Consider the following 18,837-nt stretch of genomic DNA (forward strand, 5'->3'; position numbering starts at 1 on the left):
AACAACAAAGGATGCTGAAGTAGAAACTAGAGGGGGGGGTAGGGGGTTGGCAGGTGGGATGAAATGAGAAGAGGAGGTGGTGAAGAGGAGACTTGAGGGATGAAGAGAGAGGATGAGTTTGGCACGGAAAGATGCTTGCTAAAAAAAAAAAAAACTGCTTTTTTTCTGGCAAACATTTACATGTTAGCATCGTGGTGTTAATTGCATCTTGTTTATTCCATTTGTGCTGAAGCTCTACAGTTCTCAACACACGTTCTAGAGAAAACGATAGAGAGTGTGGAAGAGGAAAGAGAACAGGACAGGTGGGAAAGAAAGACAAAAACAACAGAAGTGGTGGTGGTGGGGGGGGATGTGAGAAATCAGGACCAGAGGAGGACAGCCAGAGGGGGAAGGCAGGGAGACAGAGTGGAGACGGTGCTTTGATCTACATGTAACAAACTCCAGAGATTTTTTTCTTTGACTCTGGAAGGACGCTGAGAAAAGTTTGTCTTGAATGACTCACCTCACTGAACTGTAAGCTAACACAGCATGGAGAAAAGCATCCAATATGTAAGAGGGAAAGTGGCAGGCAGAGATGTGGAATGTGGTAGGGAGAGTAAAATGATCATCCATTATGTCTCCAATTATACAGTGCCTTGAAAGAGTATTCATCTAGTATGCCAGTATTCACTTGGCATTCTTGATGTTTTGTTGCATTTTAATCTCTAATTTAAGTTGAATTTAAACCCGTCTAGTTACAGTTACAGTTTACATCCATGACTGTGAAAACACGTATGCTTCACACACACAGAAGATCTATACAGTGAACACAGCTTCAAGATTAGTGTTACTAATTAAGTATTTCACCAAATGTCTCCCTTCTGTTCCTGACATATGACGTTGAATAAATGGCCAGAAAAGTGTTCTTTCGCAACATTATGACATCACGGTAAAGTTGACCTTTGACTTTTGGATATAAACTGCCATCACTTTATCCCGTTAGACGTTTGTATAAAATGTTGTCATAATGGCTTTTCTCACATTTTTAAATGTCATAGTAGGAAAAGCAGGGTAGGTGTATTTAATAACATTAATGATGCCTTCCATTTAGAGGAGGTCATGGTACTGTGTATGCTGGCTCACTGGAATAATTTAATGGCACACTTAATGGAACTGAGCCTTTGTTAATGTCATCAATGTAACCTGTGCTTTTCCTGCCATGACAAGTAATGATGTCTGCTGTGAAGAAGGCCCATTAGCGTATGAGTTCCTGAGTTATGGCCAAAAACAATGTTTTGTGAGGTCACAGTGACCTTTGACCTTCAACCATCAAATAATTCTAGTCAGTTCATTTGTGAGTCCAAGTGGACATTTGTGTCAAATTTGAGGAAATTCCCTCAAGGCCTTGAACTGAGATGGACAGAAGGTCACCGTGACCTTGCTCTTGAGCCCCAAATTCTATTCAGTTCAGCTTTGGCTCAGAGTGGATGTTTGAGTAAGAAAGAAATTCCCTCAAGTTGGTCTTGAGAGATCCTGTTCATGAGAAAGAGACTGATGCGAGGTCACAGTCGTGACTTTTGACCACCCAAATCTAATCAGTTCATCCTCAAGTCCAACTGGACTTTTGTATTAAATTTGGAAAAATCCCCTTGTGGCCCTCTTGAGATATCAAATTCACCAAATGAGACAGACACAAGGACACAGTGACCTTGACTTTTGACCACCACATTCGAATCATTTCATTCAAGTGGGTGTTTGTGCCAAATTTGAAGGAATTCCCTCAAGTTGTTCTTGAGATATATTCAATCATCAGAGAGAGATGGACGCAAGGTCATGGTGACCTTAACCTCTGACCACCAAAATACACTGCCTGGCCAAAAAAAAAGTCACCACCAAAAAAAAAGGTCATACACTCTAATATTTCGTTGGACCGCCTTTAGCTTTGATTACGGCACGCATTCGCTGTGGCATTGTTTCGATAAGCTTCTGCAATGTCACAAGATTTATTTCCATCCAGTGTTGCATTAATTTTTCACCAAGATCTTGCATTGATGATGGTAGAGTCTGACCGCTGCGCAAAGCCTTCTCCAGCACATCCCAGAGATTCTCAATGGGGTTAAGGTCTGGACTCTGTGGTGGCCAATCCATGTGTGAAAATGATGTCTCATGCTCCCTGAACCAGTCTTTCACAATTTGAGCCCAATGAATCCTGGCATTGTCATCTTGGAATATGCCCGTGCCATCAGGGAAGAAAAAATCCATTGATGGAATAACCTGGTCATTCAGTATATTCAGGTAGTCAGCTGACCTCATTCTTTGAGCACATACTGTTGCTGAACCTGGACCTGACCAACTGCAGCAACCCCAGATCATAACACTGCCCCCACAGGCTTGTACAGTAGGCACTAGGTATGATGGGTGCATCACTTCATCTGCCTCTCTTCTTACCCTGATGCGCCCATCACTCTGGAACAGGGTAAATCTGGACTCATCAGACCACATGACCTTCTTCCATTGCTCCAGAGTCCAATCTTTATGCTCCCTAGCAAATTGAAGCCTTTTTTTTCAGTTAGCCTCACTGATTAGTGGTTTTCTTAAGGCTACACAGGTGTTCAGTCCCAATCCCTTGAGTTCCCTTCGCATTGTGCGTGTGGAAATGCTCTTACTTTCACTATTAAACATAGCCCTGAGTTCTGCTGTTGTTTTTCTTCGATTTGATCTCACCAAACGTTTAAGTGATCGCCAATCACGATCATTGAGGATTTTTTTCCGGCCACATTTCTTCCTCGAAGACGATGGGTCTCCACTATCCTTCCAGTTTTTAATAATGCGTTGGACAGTTCTTAACCCAATTTTAGTAGTTTCTGCAATCTCCTTAGATGTTTTCTCTGCTTGATGCATGCCAATGATTTGACCCTTCTCAAACAGACTAACATGTTTTCCACGACCACGGGATGTGTCTTTCAACATGGTTGTTTAGGAAATGAGAAGCAACTCATTGCACCAGTTGGGGTTAAATAACTTGTTGCCAGCTGAAAGATAATCGCCCATGCAGTAATTATCCAATAGGAGGCTCGTACCTATTTGCTTAGTTAAATCCAGGTGGCGACTTTTTTTTTAGCCAGGCAGTGTATAATCGGTTCATCCAGGTGAACGTTTGTGATAAATTTGAGGAAATTCCCTCAGCTTCTTATCAAGATCATACGTGCTATACGTAGGCAACTGGACTTGCTTGGGTCCAGTTGCCTACGTATAGCACGTATGATTACTATGACCTGGATGACAGAGAATCTTCACTGGCTTTTCCCCAAGATATCATGGTAAAAAAAATGAGACTGACGCAAGATCAATGACCTTGACCATTGACTTCCAAATTCTAATCAGTTCATCGTTGAATCCAAGTTGGTGTTTGTGCCACATTTGAAGAAATTCACTTAAGGCGTTCTTGAGATGTCGTGTTCATGAGAGACAGACAGATGCAAGGTCATGGTGACCTTGACCTTTAACCACCAGAATCTAATCACTTCATTGTTGAGTTCAATTGAACATTTATGTCTCAAATTTGAAGAAATTCCTTCAAGACGTTATTGAGACATTGTGTTCATAAGAATGGTACAGAAGGACAGACACACACATGGACAAACGGACGGACAACCCGAAAACATTTTTAAGAACTTATAAGGGGAAAAAAAAGGAAGTTGTGTGTGCATGTGTATTCATCCTGTTTGATATGACGCCCCTAAATACGATCTGGTGTTACCTCAGACTGTATAAAATAATGGACATAACCACCGTGATGCCCCACATTGGTTTGTGGACTTGCATTTAAGTATTGAGTTTGGCATTGTGGCTGTCACTACCTTGATTTTTCGGAGCCAGAAGTGACCATATTTGGACAAGAGGGTGGAGCTGTGGAGGAGTGAGGGGTGGATCTAAATCATAGACTGTAGCGATGCTTCGCAGACAGCCTGCCACTCAAAGAGGCCTGCCCTTAAAGATGTGTGACTTAAAGCCTTGATAAAATAATTCAATCCCCTGTCCAATTGTCATGAATGGGGAAATGATCTTAAGAGACCAAAATGGTTTTTAGTACAGGGCTGTAAATATGTATATTTCTGTTAAGTAGGCTATTTTAACAAGGGGGTCAATGGGGATTGACTTGCTTCTGGATGCCGCTTGAATGCTACAAATTACTTTCAGGGAGGCCTCACAATTTGCAACACCACTAAGCAACAGGTGCCACCAAGCAAGAGGCACCATGAAGACCAAGGAGCTCCCAAAACAGGCCTGGGACCAAAGTTCTGCAGAGGTATATATCAGGATTGGGTTTCAAAACAATATCCAAAACTTTGAACATCCCCCAGAGCACCATTAAATCCATTATTACAAAAATGAAAAATACAGCACCACAACAAACCAAGTGGGAGCTGCGTAAGGACGGGGCAGGGAGGGCATTAATCAGAGAGGCAACAAAAAGACCAAAGATAACCCTGAAAGAACTGGAAAGCTCCAAAGCGAGACTGGACTATCTGTCCACAGGAGCACTTAAATCTTTACACTCCACAGAGCTGGGCTTTGTGCAAGAGTGGCCAGAAATAAAGCCGTTGCTTAAAGAAAAAGACATGAGGAAACACATTAGGTGTTTGCCAAAAGGCACGTGGGAGGCCTTGCAAACATATGGAAGAAGATACTCTTGTCAGATGAGACTAAAATTGAACGCTGTGGACGCAAGGGTTTTGTTTCACTTCACCAGTTTTGACTCTCTTGTGTAGATCCATCACATGAAATACAAATGTATTTAATTTACCGGTTGTTACCGTACTGTGCTGTAGTTTAAATGTGTGTTTGCTTCTGTGTCATAAACTGCTCCAGTGAGGTTAACTGAGGCCAAATTGCTCCAATAAATGTAAAAAACGGTGATTCTTTTTTTTTTTTTTTTTTTTTTTTCGGAGACAGTCACCCTCCTCCTGCTGCTGCAGCTAAGGTCACCTGTCATAATATCACGGAGGTGGGAGTCAAACATGGAGGACGACCCTCAAAACAACACTAGTGAGTACTATTTATCTGAGTATCATAGCCAAGTTTGAGTCTTGGCAAATGTTCAGAATATAAAAAGGTTGTTTACTTTGTGTTCTTTTGCAAAGACTGATGGGAATCACCTGCATAAGTAAGGGCAGAATTGCACTGAACAATATCTTACGTCTGCACAGCCTGTTCTCGACACCGCTTTTAACTTGAAATGCTGAAATAAAGAGACTGTCAAGCATTTAAATGCCCAGGTCAAACTTAAGTACTTCATTTACATGTACACCTACAGCACTGTCAAGCACAATCATCACAGACGGAGTTCAGGTCAATGGAACAGAGCACGTTCATAGGCTGATTTCTTTTGATACGAATTACACTGAACAAAAATATGAATGCAATTCTTTTGTTTTATTTTTAAAGAGATAAAATAAAAGACTTTCTATGCACACAAAAGGTTTAATCCTCTCAAATTCAGTGCACAAATTTGTTCGGTGTTTGTGAGCATGCCTTTTGTTTTCAAGATAATCCATCCACCTGACAGGTGCTCAGGATCAAGACGCTAAATAAACAGCAACATTACTACACAGGTGTGCCTCGGGATGGTCACAATACAAGGCCACTCTAAAATGAGCAGTGTGAACACACAACACAAAGACACAGATGTTTCGAGTAGGGATAAACGATATTGGCTCAATATATCCATTTAAGTGGAATTCACATTATATTATACATGCATACTCTTATCGTGACGGCCCACGAGCAGATGGGGACATGACATACAACACTTATAAATGTAATATTTACTCATTGTGCAAAATAAGAAAAAGCACGTTGGCCGGTTCTGGCAGTTCATTTTAAAGCTGCTATTGGCCGATACTGAAGAATTTGGCAGTACATCCAACCATCGTCACAACCACAGGACACATGTAAGCACACCAGGGCAGGACCTCCACATCCAGCTTCTTTGCCTGCAGTATTGTCTGAGACCAGCCACCTGAACAGCTGCTGCAACAATTGGTTTGCACAACCCAAGAATTTCTGTACAAATTGAAGCTCATCTGGTCGTCCTCATCAGGGTCTCGACCTAACAGAAGTGTATTGTCGTCACAAACCTGGGTGGGCAACAGCTCACCTTCAATGGCATCTGGCACTTAAGAGAAGTGTTCTCTTCACAATGAATCATATCTGTGGTGCTAGTCGTGTGAAATCCATAACTCAGAGTGTCTAATAAAGGTCTTCTTTTTTTTTCTCAAGATAAACCTGCACATTTTAGAGTGGCCTTTTATTGTGACCATCCTAAGGCACAGGATAACTAACTTCATTTTTCAACCTGGACCCTATTTTCCCATGTATATTGATCAAAGAGACTGATGTGAACAACAGTTTCTGAAATTGCTCCAGTACTGAGCGCGCTAACAGAGGCCGGCAGCCACACAACAGGCTGTAATGGCCACGGGGCAGATAAACATCGTCACTGTATGTCCATTAAAAGGTGTATTTTTGCAGCAGAGTGGCTCAGATTATTTCAAGTTTCTGAAGTTTCTCTTTACCTTTCACTCCACTCTGTTTGTTATTGCCTCATGAAACAAAAGTCTCTTTGTGAGATATCAGGAGATGTCACTCGTTGCAGGAAAACAACAGTGGAAACATGAGTGAGATTTGTTAACAGTATAATTATTGGAGCAGTTCAAAAGATTTTCAGTATCTGGGGTGTCGGTAGCATAGTGGATAGTGCCGGCGCCCCATGTACAGAGGCGATGCCTCGATGCAGTGGTCACAGGTTCGAGTCCGGCTTGCAACCATTTACTGCATGTCACCCCCCGCTCTCTCTCTCTCGCCCCATTTCACTCTGTCCTATACATAAAAGGCCAAAAAATAATCTTTAAAAAAAAAAAGATTTTCAGTATCACGGATGATTATTTGCCTGATTTCAATCATGTGGATGAAACTTTTGAGTTTGACTGCCGTCTGTATTTATGTGAGCCGGAGCATGCGGATGAAAAGTGGATGAGTTGAACTGTTTCTCACCATTTCTGTGTTCAGGACTTTTTGGGCTGCTTGATGATGGGATGGAGCAACACATAGCATAAGCCCTGCCTCTGCACTTTATCAGACCTAGAGCCTCTGAGTTTTGTTGTCGTATGAAAAAATAAATTAAAGTTACCAATCAGTTGCAGACTGAGAAGTACAAGGTTGATTTCCAGGTGGCTCAGTGTCCACTGGCTCTAACTTTGACTCTGGCTCTGGTGGCTCAAACGCTACGGCTGTACAAGTCCAATGAAGCTGCTAATGGAGCATCCATTGTAGCACTACAATTAGAAGAGGCAGCTTTTCTGTGAGTGGGCGTGGCTTCATCACATTCAGCATCCCAGAGAAGATAATACATCCTATTTCTTCATGATTTTGAAATGTGATTTCATACACTCTGCAAGTTTTTTAATTAATCAGATGTGGCTGGGGGTTGACTGCATCTTTTTCTGAGGTGTGACAAACTCATTACACATGTTTATATTTGCTTTGCCAAAACTTTAACAAATTTGTACACAGAATTTGAGAGAAATTCACCTTAGATGCCAAAAGGTGCCAAAAAAGTGTTGCATAATATTTTTGTTTAGTGTAATTGCATGCAATGTATATTTACTTTATTGTAAAGTAAAATCCCAAAACCCATCTAACTTTTCAGATAAAGACAGCTCCATGTTAGGTCAAAAGAGTTATATTATAGCTTATTATATGCTACTATACTATATAGTACAGAACAATAATATAGTATATATGCAGTATAATATATTCCAATATAGTATAGTACAATCTAATCTAATATAAATTAGTATAATATAGGAGGGTGGACTAACTGTCTGTGTTAAAGGCTTATTCTGTTTTGGATGTTTCAGCCCATTAACTACAAATTGTGTTCACTTTATTTTACATTAACATTAATCAGTAGATAATCACTTTACCAAATGGGTGCCGAGAGCAAATGCGGTTACACTCAGAGACAGTCCTTGGAAATCCTCTTAGCTTGTGCCTCCCAAAAACCCAAAAAACCATCAACATATAATGGAAAAAGTTCACGTGATCCTTTTACAGTGTCCCTGTTTGCTTTCTGTGCCTCCCAGCTTTTATTTTTTCAGACTTAATAGCTCATAAATGTGATGGTTTTTGGCAGCAGTGTTGAGTGGCGAATATCCCAAAAGCTTCCACAAACAAACATGGAGGAGAAATCAAAACTCCCCCCACTCCACTTACATGATGTCACAATGATAACACAACTTTGACAAAAATAAACTGTTTCCTGTGAGGCATAGTTTTAGGATGTTTGATTTCCTTAAGTAGATTTTCATTGCTTACTGCTCATTCATTCATTTTCTGAAACTGCGTATCCTGTTAAGGGTCACAGGGGTGGAGCCTCTCCCAGCTGACACTGGGTGAGAGGCGGGGTACAACCCGGGCAGGTTGTCAGAATTTAGGCCCGTTTCCACCGCAGGAACTTCGGGGTAATTTTACGGGCCGGGGCCGTTGGTGCGTGTCTCCACCGCAGGAACCACCCCCGAAGGACAGAGTTACAGAACTTTTACAGGGGCTAAACAAGTCCCTGCCTCGGGGTAGGTACTCAGAACGGCCCTGAAAAACTCCTGGCTGGAGCTTGGGGATTACTTGGTGCTGATTGGATATACTCAAGGCGGGATGTGACGTCAACAGAAAGCGACAAAATAGCCGACATTTTTATATTTTTTACCGCGTCACCCCTGGCAAAATGGTCGCGCAACGATTACGTCACATCCAGAGCCCGGTAACTTTACAGGAACCTTCCTCCTACTCCGCCCTCTCAGTGGAGACACGGCGGTTGAGAGAGCCGAGCGAGAGGACGTTCCTGTAGTAGTTCCTGAATATGAACTGAAATCAATAGCTTTACGAGGATGTAAAGTCATATTGAAGCTTGTGATGTCAGCTTTGTAAACTGGTCACAACAAACCTAAAGTAAACAGGAAGTGTAATTATAATAGGCCGCCACATGAAACACGTCTGTCAATATGATCCTTCAAAGACAGTTTCTCTGCTTCACCGGCGGTATGTGACAGGAGAGGTATCACACAGAGATGAGATGACATGTGACACAAAGCTGTGACATGAATTACCACGCATGATGTGCCTTACAGCAGGAACTGATTTGTTGTTATTTACAGCCACACGTTTGAGACATTACTCTGTTGAGGCCTGACGTGTGATTCTTATCCAGAAAGGAAATGAGACTTGACCTGCTCCAAACCTGTGAGGACACCTGGAAACGTTTGAGGAAGAATCATCCATCCATCTTGGATTGAACCCAGGGGTCTGCAGTGGTGGGCAAATGTTTGTCAGGTAGTGTTTTCGTACTGGGATCATTATGAGCAGATGTCCATAACTGTTATTTCAGGCAGCCAGTGTTTGTTCATTTGTTTTTGGATTTATGGAGTTCTTCACTTCATTAATTACTCTCCCAGTGTTCTGGTGAGTTTGTGAAGAACCTTTCTCACATGCCTCTGGTGAACAACGAATCTGAAAACGGAGAACATTCTTGATGGATTGAAGTCACAGCAGTCCATGTTTAACAAAACTGTATCAAAACATCCATTTACAATCTCTCACAAAAGTCATGCAGTACAATCCAAGCCTCATTTATACAGTTGTATGGTCAGTACTTCCCAAACACACAACCCTGACCTAAAAGTGAAACTTGATCTATGCTCTCTTCAAAGCCAGACTCCATTGAGAAAAATTTTACATCGCTGAACACAGGAGCTGCTGGTCTACTGCTGCCTCTTTCTGTAGTTTGTTTGTGTCATTGTGTGACTTTGGTGAATCTGAACCAGGCCTTTAAAACACCAGAGACAATTTATAACACAAACAAACCGACCAAACGAGGCAGAGGTAGACCAGCAGCTCCTGTGTTCAGTGAGGGAAAATTACTGTTTTTATCAATGGAGTCTGGCTTTAAAGAGAGCATTGATAAGTTTCACTGTAAGTTCAGTTCCCTGTTGGAAAGGGCTGTGTGTTGGAGAAGTACTGAGCATACAGCAGCTGGATGAGACTGCATGAGTTCTGTGAGAGTCGCTAAACAGATGTATTGATATAGTTTTGCAGTTTCAAAACGTGATTGTCTGTGACTTAAGTTCATCCAGAATTTTCTCAGTTTTTGGATTGTTTGGAGACCGGAGGCCTGCAAGAACTCCCTGCACTCCATAGATTACAGCGGTGGTTCCCAACTGGTGGGTTGCGGTCCAAAAGTGGGTCATAGGTCCATTTCTGCCGTACAGTGAGTGACTAACAGACAGCTACTCGACAGAGACATCAGATTGGCACGATGACATGGCCAAACACAAGTATGACGCCGAATGTATTAAACTCTGTGGACCTTGAACTAATGACGAAGGAGAGATTTGGACCCTGTGGCTGGACCAGTTGGGAACCACTCGGTTACAGCATGTCATATGCTTTGTTCTTTGGAGGGTTTTTTTAAAGCTTGGTTTTTATAGTTAACCCTGAAGTTTTGGAAACTCAAAGGGGAACTAATGTTGCTTTCAACCTGGGCCCTATTTTCCGATCTACTTTTGTCTAAATGAGTGATAGGATGTTCAATATGTGACATTTCTCCAGTACGAAGCTAGGGCTGACCTAAAGGGAAATTTCGGTTTATTTCAACCTGTCTCCTATCGTCCCAAATTTGTTTCAAGTGACTAGTGACATAAAAATAATAGTTAGCATGTTAGCCGTTAGCCTAGATACAGCCGGGGCGCATAGTAGCGTCAGACCTGTTAAAACGTAAGTGAACGGGCAACCTTCAAGTGCAAAGTTAGTCCACTAAACAAGCTTTTTTTCCACAAAGACCACCTCCTAACGATATGAGGCGGTCTTTGTGGGAAAAAAAAGCTTGTTTAATGTCAGAGAACATATAGAAAATGACATGTAAACGTGTTGTCTTACCTTACTGGTGTGCTGCCATGTTTGTTTACCGTCTAGCTCTGCTTTCCAAAGCACGGCCGAAATATCGCGAGAACAAGCAGTGATCTCATACCGTGCCTGAAACCTATAAATAATAGGGCACTCAGACAGCGTCAAACAACGTCAAAATACGTCCACTAAAAGTGCATTTTTTTCACACAGATAGGCTCGGATTGTTAGTATAATTATCTGACAACATAACGGAAAGGAGAAATGAACGTGTGTGTTTACCTTTAGCTGGATTCAGACATGTTCCTCTGCCTGTTGCTGCTCCCTCTCTCTCCTCGTCCGCTCTTCAGTTTCAATGAGCTCTGCGTCCGTGTACGTCCGTGTACTCCGTGTTCAAATAAATACGGGCGCTCATCAAACTCAAATGGCTCATCCAGATCCAGTTGGTCAAAATCGGGTCAAAATTCAGCCATGACTACTCCAAATAGAGGAACTCCTCACGTCTGTAAGCTCGCTCCAGCGGTAACTTCCTGCAACAACTCAAGTCTCGCGAGACCAACTGCCGTAAAACACCATAGACTGTATAGTAAAACACCGAAGAAGAAGAAGAAGAATCTCGCGAGACGTGATATTTCAGAGCCAGACTTTCACTCTCTGAGTGAGTGTTTTGACTTGCAACAACAAACATGTCCGAATTTTTACCTGATTTTGACCAACTGGATCTGGATGAGCCATTTGAATTTGATGAGCGTCCGTATTTATTTGAACACGTCTCTTAGCCGTCCATCGTGTACGATGATGGCGCTTGCTTCAGGGTGGGGGTGGGGGAGGGGTTCAGCGACGTTGCCGCTTGTGCCACTTCAGGTGGCTATCGAGGCCGATGCGTGAGCCAATCATCCGTCCGCATTCAGGGCAGGGGAGCCCGGACGTAGGGGGAATGCGGCCCGCCCTCTGGTGTCTCTGGGCACGTCCCTCTGTCCTTCTCTGCTGATTGCTGTCATGTATATGTGAGGTTGCTCTGGCACAGGTGGCCTGCCAGGCTGATCGGTCAAGTGCCAGAGTTTCAAGCTGCGTGGGGTTGATGATAGTGCGCTTAAGAAGGTCTTTGGTGTAGTCCTTATAGCACCTTTTTTGTCTGCCAGCAGCACGTTTTGCACCCCTTAGTTGGCCGTAGAGGACTTGGCGGGGTAGGCGGTGGTCAGGCAGCAACAGGCAGAGGAACATGTCTGAATCCAGCTAAAGGTAAACACACACGTTCATTTCTCCTTTCCGTTATGTTGTCAGATAATTATACTAACAATCCGAGCCTATCTGTGTGAAAAAAATGCACTTTTAGTGGACGTATTTTGACGTTGTTTGACGCTGTCTGAGTGCCCTATTATTTAATATAGCACGCGCTCACGGGCTGCAGGCAGGTCAGCCCTAGCTTCATACTGGAGACATGTCACATATTGAACATCTTATCACTCATTTAGACAAAAGGAGATCAGAAAATAGGGCCCAGGTTGAAAACAACTTCCCCTTTGAGTCTTAAACTTGTTAATACTCGGGACTGAAAACTTGGCTCAAGCATATGTTCATGCTGGGTTCATGAAACCTTAATCTGCACAGACGAACAGATGTTTTCAGTCATTCTGGTCGATTACATTATGTTCAGGTGGCCTGTCACTGATATTAGGCAGCCATATGTATTGACTTTTTCTGGCATCAGAAAAATCCCAGCCTAATTACAACCTGAATGTTGACTTGAACACGATTAACAAATTAGAAACCATAAAAGAAATTACATAAACATGCCATTAGCTCTCTCTCCTCGAGCTGAAGGTGGGTGAAAATCATGCTGCGAGTTATGTGAGTTAAATGACATCACAATATAACACTGTAACAAGTGCGACATTGCATACAGGAAAGTGTGTAAGTGGAAGTTAAGTCCAATCAGCGCACACACAAACACACATAAACACACTCACACAAGGTCCTGAAAGAGGTCTAATCAGGCAAAGTGAGAACACCTGTGCTGGGGCTTTTGTGATAAAACATGAGAAAATGTCTCGTTAAAACAAACTTTAACCACGCAGCTATCACATTTCCCAGCGCTGAGTTGGCTCACAGTGTTCAACATCTTGTTTTCTGCTGCGGCACTATTAGGATTGAGTCACGGAATTGACTGAAACTAAATCTGATACCTGTAAGTTTGGGTCTGGCCGAGTTTGGCTCCTGAGTAATCAGACCTCTGTGTGAGCCTGATACATCCGGACTGAAACCTCTGTCCTTCCTGTAGCTCTTTAAAGAAGCAGACTGCCATCTGATTCTTTTTTTTTTTTTTGGTTTGAAAAAGTGTTTGAAGTCAATTTTCTTTGATTGCTGCTCAGTAAAGTGAAAAAAGTGTAATTTGTATCAGAGGAACAAGAATGAGCAAAAGATAAACAGATAGCGAGCGTGTGTCTCTGCATTGCTTTACTCCTACAGACTCGCGGTCACCGGTGAGTCATCTGTCTAGAGAATATGTCACTTTGTGTTTTCCCGTTGACCTTTCGGCAGCACATTTACTGATGCACGCACTCGAGTGTCAAATCCTGTACCCTCTTCACCATCTTGTTTGTTTTTTTCTTCCTCATTATTTTGATGATACATAGTGTTTTTGTTTTTTTTAAAGTCTCGCATCCTTCACACTGAATCAGTGTCATTGCCTCTGCGATATATTCAGCTCTACTCAATTGAATTAAGGTTCGAATTGAATCATCAGATGCTCATGCCAGACGTGTGTGTGTGTGTGTGTGTGTGTGTGTGTGTGTATGTGTGTGTATGTGTGTGTGTGTGCTGGAGTGATCCCCCTGTTGATTCTAGCAAAGTGACTCATTCTGCCTCCTCAGTCTCGGGGTTTTAGTCACCCACACTCATCTTGAGGTACGAGATGTCCCCAACTCGAGGATGTGATTTTTCAAGATTAATCTTAAATTACAGGATTTCCAACCTTAAACTGTGACACACATGACTCATGCCAATCTGTAAAAACAATACTGTTTTGGGGGTGGACATTATGAGTTACCCCAGTGAAATCACTAGGATTTCTAAAGAGTGCAGTGTCTAAAGATTTCTTTATGGGCTATAATAATTATAATAATACATTTGATTTATACAGCCCTTTTCTGGATACTCAAAGAAGCTTTACAAAGAACAACAACAACAAAACAAAGGGGAAAAAAACAATACAAAGATGAAATAATCCAGAAGAAGGGAAACAACGCAGAGAGGGAGAAGAAGAACACAGAAATAAATAACATAATCAGGATTGTACTGGAAACTGCTGCTTAGTGGAATCATGTGTGTTGTTTGGTGTAAACTAATAAAATGTTTAAATTGCAGTCAGTTAAAATGAAACTCCAAAGTTACCAGCATCCAAAGAGCCAACAGGCTGGTAAACGGCAATAAATAGTTGGCACCATTAAGTGGGATGAGCACCAGCTAGCTAGCCTCCAGTTTAGCACTGCTTGAAAGTAAAATTGTACATTCAAACGGCGATCAGCTGTGGGAGCAAGTGGGATTTGTGGCAGAATTATGTATGCGTTGTTTGGTGTAATGTTACTTTACAAGCTAAGTAAACAGCTAGGTACAAAGAGACAGCCTGCGGGCCTTCAAAATGAAGCCAATGCAGAAGTGCCAAAAACTGCAGTTCCTCTAATGGCCACTTGAGGCTGGCTCCAAAAGCAAGTCAGTCCTCATAGACCCACATGTTAAAATGCCCAACCTTACAACGGAAATAAACATGTTTACAGCCTGGTACAAACAACAGTTTTGGTGTCTATAGCTAATGTCTACATTCATGATAGCTGTACGGAGGATGAATTTTTATACCTCATCCGTTTAACTGTTATTAAGGCTTAATGTACACATATTTAAGGGCCTGGTCGCTTTGAGTGACAGGTGATGTCGGCTGGTAAGATAACATAACCATGGTGTAACCTCAGATTCGCAGATTATAGGTAGAGCCCTAGCCATCACCGTTGGTACTGCTAACGCTAAAGCTATTTCATTGTGTTTTCAGTTCATGTTAGATAATGACAACGTTATGGTTGCCTAAAAAAGTCTCGTCAATGTTTGGTTGTGTAAAAAGACCCTCTAAGAAGTCAGATGTTCAGTCTTCTGGTATGTACATTTTGTTTTAATGGCTTGAAGCCTGTTTTTGGCTAGCGAAAAATTAGCATTAACATTAGCACAGTTAACTGTAGCTGTAAATGCACCATCTTTACCAAGCTAGCAGCTAACATTAAGGTTAATCTCCGCCCTGGAGGCTTTATAACGCAAGTCCACGAACCAGTGGGTGACGTCACGGAAAAAGGTCCACTGTTTTATTCAGTCTATGGCTGGTACACAGTGCAAGCAGCTGTGGCCACCAGCTAACGGCACAGCTGTGCTTCTAGGGCAAAAAGTATGAAGCAGGTTTGACAGGCGCCTGGGAGGGATCTGTATTTTATCTGTTATTTTGTCCTTTGCCAGTCACATGCCTGCCAACAGCTCTGCAGCGGCGGCGCCTAAACTGGCGTCTTGGGACCTTTATGGAGTCCATGTTTGGATTCTGGAGGCCAACTCTCGACAGTGATTTAATTTTCAGCAATATTTGATTTTCCATAAACCGTTCTTATTTAATTTGTCCTTTAGAACATTCTCAGTGGAGACAAGAGTCACATCTTAAATCAGATAAACCTGAATATTTTCCTCAGATGGGGGTCTGCTGGATTATTATCAGGTGGTGGTTTGTGGGTCTGCACATCTCTGTGGGAGTGAAGGAACTGCTGACCTCCCAGAGGGGTGCATAAACAGGATTATCCAGTTACTGGATATGTGTGAAGGAGGATTAGCTGATATGTCGCCTGACTTCTTAATGAAACTCAAATTAAACTCAGATGCATTTCTGCGTAAAGTGTTTGGCAATGAAAGATGTCTAACAAAGAGTCAATTGGCTCAGTGACTCACCCCTGTTCTTCAAACGGCGCTCAAGGTGACAGTTACTCCTAATTCTCCGACATGTAAATCACACTGAAGATAATAAAACCAGAGACAGAGCATCTGTGGTTAAAGCCTCCCTCCACTTAAAAAATGTGTTTTGCTTATTGTTAGTCCACTTCAGTGTTTGACCTTAACTCTACAGAACGAAGTATGTGCAGAGGGTGACAAGAGAGATGTTATCAGACTGGAATAACTTTGAATGACTCAAATGGTGACTGGTTGAACACAGCCAATGCAACACCAGCAACTGGCATTTTTCAACACCTGTTAGCCTTGTAAACAACAGACGACACAAAACACATCAGCTCTAAATAAAAAAAGGAAGAAAACATGGACAAATGATCCGACATTGACGTCCAGGCTTCACTGAGTATATGTACCACATAGGTGAAATAAGTGATTTTGACTTGTTGAAGCGAAGGTGAGGATGCTTTACTAACCGCTGTCTGGCCTACAGTACATCACCTCAGCGCTCCTACTGGCTGTGCGAATGCAAACAGAAAAAAAAAAAACCCTGTATCCTTGGGTGAGCTCTCCAGTGGGCCGTTCCATTGAGCGAGTCCCCAGAACTATTTGATCTGAACCTGTCTGAAGCCCAGTTCAGACCAGATTCGCAGCGAGACAAGTTGAAACGTGCAACTACTTGCAATGTGCCGTTCTGCAACGTTCTAAAGACCTACCAGCTCACACCAATGCAACTAGAAGAGACGGCGTATCATCTCTAGTCAACAACTCTCTGTGCTTCTGATGTGTAACGTTGACAGGAAGTGACCACCATGAGACGGCGTATCATCTCTAGTCAACAACTCTCTGTGCTTCTGATCTGTAACGTTGACAGGAAGTGACCACCACGAGACGGTGTATCATCTCTAGTCAACAACTCTTTGTACTTCCGTTCTGATTTGCAGCTTTTCAGGTTTATTTTGTGGCTGAATATAATTTGTAGCTTCTTAAAATCTGAATGAGGATAGTGATAGTGAGATACTGGCTACAGTGATGAAACAAAACCAGCATCAGATGGACTGTATTCATAATCAATACGTCACAATAGTGTAAATAACCAGTGTGCGACACCAGCAAGAACAGAGAGCTTGGCGGGGTTGGAGCACCTGATGCAGCAAGCTAACACGCCATCTGCAGCCATTTTGACTTGACCAGCTGAGTGTCAGGTGACACCATCAGCCGGCTTGAGTCGAGCTCAGACGGCCAGTTCACACTGCTGACACTTTTCTCTGCAACGTTCTAAAACAGTTTTGTCTCATCACGAATCTTTGGTCTGAACTTGGTTTGAAAAGGCTGTTTACACATTCATTACGTGTCTCTGCGCTCACCTTAAATCTGAGTGTCGGACACGCAGGAGTTTGTGACATCACAACTAGAAGCCAGTCATTCTCCAGTATGAGATGTACCCTAGTGTGATGTGGAAACTTAAATCCTCGAGTGCACATACACAGAGAATAGACTTTACAATAAGGAGACGTCTTGATTTTTTGTCCTGACGGTAAAAGTCAATGCAGTTTTAAGTATTTTAAGCTTTTTGGCATCAGAAAACACAAAGTATTCTTCTTACCAGAATATTTTATACTGCATGTCTTAAATCCTGTTGAGTGTACATTGAAAATTACCACTGATCCTTTAATTGTGACCTTTGACCCTGCTTTTAATGCATGAATATTGATATGGTGTCTTGTTAGGCTACGAAGTAGTTAATTATAATGAGGAGACAGCGGGCTGGCACAGAGGAGTGATCATCCCAACCATGACACCATGAACAGATCATGATGTTCCCTCCACAGTAAATCACTAACAAATAAAACAGTCACACACATGCACAGGAGAGCACACAGTACGCTGCTCTATCTCTAAACACCGTCAGTCACATTAAAACGCTGCTGATAGATGAGCTGATGCCTCATGATAAACTTCCTTGTTCATCAAATATTAAACGACACGTCATTAAATATGGATGTAAATAAAGAGACAGACTGTCAGCTTGGATTGTTTAAGAGTTGGAGACATAGCTCAGGTCTTACCTTTGCACAGAGCCGAGTGTGTGTCTGTCACTGTGCCATTAGGCATGCGGGGGGATTAGGCTGTAACCTGGAGCAAAGTAAAGAGCCATCTTCCACTTTGAAGGCTACTTCCACTGAATGCCATGCCGGAGGAAATTCATACAACAGCAGTTCAATGGGTTAGTGGGCTTTCTTCAAAGTGTCCGGACTTTATTCAGCGCCGAACACGTTTTCCGCCAAATGGAGAGACTGCGCGCTCCGGACAATGACGGCGGCGAAACACGCTCCTAATTACGACTCAAGGAAAATCCTTAAAAACATTCCATCTATTTAAAGTCGTAAACACTCTGCTTGTAAATTCCCCCAGCGGAAAAAAATATTCCTTGTTCCACTGGAGGGAAACAGACAACAAAAGCCGCTGATGTGAAGTCCCTCCTGCGTAAAACTCGCTCCTGATATTCGCGTCCAAAAACTTGATTTTGCGTCAAAGAGAAGACAAAAGATGCAGCTCTTTGTTGGGAAATCTCAGCAGCAAGTTGTTGCGTTTTAAGAAAAACGTTGTAAACCGGCGAGTACAGCGTGTTTTTATTCCTCTGAGCCGGAGAGAGACGCGGCGGCTCCATCCAATTCTTCCAAAGCGCTTGTACGCTTGTGGGAATGTGAGAGGCTTTCACTGAGGCGTGCGTGCGTGTGCACGTAGTGTGTGTGTGTGTGTGTGTGTGTGTGTGAGAAAGAGAGAGAGATTGCTTTATATGCGGGCTGGGAAGATGTGTGTGTGTGTTGTTGGAGTGCGTGTGCGTGTTTATAGAGGGAAACAGGGCACCGTGCCATGCCTTTCTTGTGTGTGCAGGGCGCAGACGATAAGGGGATGACTGGGTTT

The 18,837-nt window shown here is 42.6% G+C and overlaps 1 protein-coding gene and 1 long non-coding RNA gene across 2 annotated transcripts in view; one reads left to right on the plus strand and one right to left on the minus strand.

Annotated features, from left to right (window-relative positions):
- The window catches only part of LOC117270596 (uncharacterized), a 112,227-nt gene extending 106,875 nt beyond the window's left edge, over positions 1–5,352 (plus strand). The window contains exon 7 of the long non-coding RNA XR_013493117.1: positions 4,936–5,352. This is a non-coding gene — a long non-coding RNA (uncharacterized LOC117270596). The remainder of the gene's footprint in view (positions 1–4,935) is intronic.
- Positions 1–18,837, minus strand: part of tmem200a (transmembrane protein 200A) — a 38,750-nt gene extending 19,913 nt beyond the window's left edge. Inside the window, exon 1 of the mRNA XM_033648292.2 lies at positions 17,979–18,837. The gene's annotated coding sequence lies outside the window, so the exon portion shown is untranslated. The remainder of the gene's footprint in view (positions 1–17,978) is intronic.

Source organism: Epinephelus lanceolatus, chromosome 13, assembly GCF_041903045.1.
Source record: "Epinephelus lanceolatus isolate andai-2023 chromosome 13, ASM4190304v1, whole genome shotgun sequence".
Taxonomy (NCBI): domain Eukaryota; kingdom Metazoa; phylum Chordata; class Actinopteri; order Perciformes; family Serranidae; genus Epinephelus; species Epinephelus lanceolatus.